Source organism: Bos javanicus, unplaced genomic scaffold (genome assembly GCF_032452875.1).
Source record: "Bos javanicus breed banteng unplaced genomic scaffold, ARS-OSU_banteng_1.0 tig00002790_1, whole genome shotgun sequence".
Lineage (NCBI taxonomy): Eukaryota > Metazoa > Chordata > Mammalia > Artiodactyla > Bovidae > Bos > Bos javanicus.
This window is the reverse complement of record NW_026894991.1, coordinates 15,001-17,936: the sequence shown is the minus strand read 5'-3', so window position 1 is coordinate 17,936 and position 2,936 is coordinate 15,001.

Genomic DNA, 2,936 nt, shown 5'->3' with positions numbered 1-2,936 from the left:
TTTTAATTTTAATTTTAATTTTAATTTTAATTTTAATTTTAATTTTAATTTTAATTTTAATTTTAATTTTAATTTTAATTTTAATTTTAATTTTAATTTTAATTTTAATTTTAATTTTAATTTTAATTTTAATTTTAATTTTAATTTTAATTTTAATTTTAATTTTAATTTTAATTTTAATTTTAATTTTAATTTTAATTTTAATTTTAATTTTAATTTTAATTTTAATTTTAATTTTAATTTTAATTTTAATTTTAATTTTAATTTTAATTTTAATTTTAATTTTAATTTTAATTTTAATTTTAATTTTAATTTTAATTTTAATTTTAATTTTAATTTTAATTTTAATTTTAATTTTAATTTTAATTTTAATTTTAATTTTAATTTTAATTTTAATTTTAATTTTAATTTTAATTTTAATTTTAATTTTAATTTTAATTTTAATTTTAATTTTAATTTTAATTTTAATTTTAATTTTAATTTTAATTTTAATTTTAATTTTAATTTTAATTTTAATTTTAATTTTAATTTTAATTTTAATTTTAATTTTAATTTTAATTTTAATTTTAATTTTAATTTTAATTTTAATTTTAATTTTAATTTTAATTTTAATTTTAATTTTAATTTTAATTTTAATTTTAATTTTAATTTTTTTAATTTTAATTTTAATTTTAATTTTAATTTTAATTTTAATTTTAATTTTAATTTTAATTTTAATTTTAATTTTAATTTTAATTTTAATTTTAATTTTAATTTTAATTTTAATTTTAATTTTAATTTTAATTTTAATTTTAATTTTAATTTTAATTTTAATTTTAATTTTAATTTTAATTTTAATTTTAATTTTAATTTTAATTTTAATTTTAATTTTAATTTTAATTTTAATTTTAATTTTAATTTTAATTTTAATTTTAATTTTAATTTTAATTTTAATTTTAATTTTTTTAATTTTAATTTTAATTTTAATTTTAATTTTAATTTTAATTTTAATTTTAATTTTAATTTTAATTTTAATTTTAATTTTAATTTTAATTTTAATTTTAATTTTAATTTTAATTTTAATTTTAATTTTAATTTTAATTTTAATTTTAATTTTAATTTTAATTTTAATTTTAATTTTAATTTTAATTTTAATTTTAATTTTAATTTAATTTTAATTTTAATTTTAATTTTAATTTTAATTTTAATTTTAATTTTTTTAATTTTAATTTTAATTTTAATTTTAATTTTAATTTTAATTTTAATTTTAATTTTAATTTTAATTTTAATTTTAATTTTAATTTTAATTTTAATTTTAATTTTAATTTTAATTTTAATTTTAATTTTAATTTTAATTTTAATTTTAATTTTAATTTTAATTTTAATTTTAATTTTAATTTTAATTTTAATTTTAATTTTAATTTTAATTTTAATTTTAATTTTAATTTAATTTTAATTTTAATTTTAATTTTAATTTTAATTTTAATTTTAATTTTAATTTTAATTTTAATTTTAATTTTAATTTTAATTTTAATTTTAATTTTAATTTTAATTTTAATTTTAATTTTAATTTTAATTTTAATTTTAATTTTAATTTTAATTTTAATTTTAATTTTAATTTTAATTTTAATTTTAATTTTTTTAATTTTAATTTTAATTTTAATTTTAATTTTAATTTTAATTTTAATTTTAATTTTAATTTTAATTTTAATTTTAATTTTAATTTTAATTTTAATTTTAATTTTAATTTTAATTTTAATTTTAATTTTAATTTTAATTTTAATTTTAATTTTAATTTTAATTTTAATTTTAATTTTAATTTTAATTTTAATTTTAATTTTAATTTTAATTTTAATTTTAATTTTAATTTTAATTTTAATTTTAATTTTAATTTTAATTTTAATTTTAATTTTAATTTTAATTTTAATTTTAATTTTAATTTTAATTTTAATTTTAATTTTAATTTTAATTTTAATTTTAATTTTAATTTTAATTTTAATTTTAATTTTAATTTTAATTTTAATTTTAATTTTAATTTTAATTTTAATTTTAATTTTAATTTTAATTTTAATTTTAATTTTAATTTTAATTTTAATTTTAATTTTAATTTTAATTTTAATTTTAATTTTAATTTTAATTTTAATTTTAATTTTAATTTTAATTTTAATTTTAATTTTAATTTTAATTTTAATTTTAATTTTTTTAATTTTAATTTTAATTTTAATTTTAATTTTAATTTTAATTTTAATTTTAATTTTAATTTTAATTTTAATTTTAATTTTAATTTTAATTTTAATTTTAATTTTAATTTTAATTTTAATTTTAATTTTAATTTTAATTTTAATTTTAATTTTAATTTTAATTTTAATTTTAATTTTAATTTTAATTTTAATTTTAATTTTAATTTTAATTTTAATTTTAATTTTAATTTTAATTTTAATTTTAATTTTAATTTTAATTTTAATTTTAATTTTAATTTTAATTTTAATTTTAATTTTAATTTTAATTTTAATTTTAATTTTAATTTTAATTTTAATTTTAATTTTAATTTTAATTTTAATTTTAATTTTAATTTTAATTTTAATTTTAATTTTAATTTTAATTTTAATTTTAATTTTAATTTTAATTTTAATTTTAATTTTAATTTTAATTTTAATTTTAATTTTAATTTTAATTTTAATTTTAATTTTAATTTTAATTTTAATTTTAATTTTAATTTTAATTTTAATTTTAATTTTAATTTTAATTTTAATTTTAATTTTAATTTTAATTTTAATTTTAATTTTAATTTTAATTTTAATTTTAATTTTAATTTTAATTTTAATTTTAATTTTAATTTTAATTTTAATTTTAATTTTAATTTTAATTTTAATTTTAATTTTAATTTTAATTTTAATTTTAATTTTAATTTTAATTTTAATTTTAATTTTAATTTTAATTTTAATTTTAATTTTAAT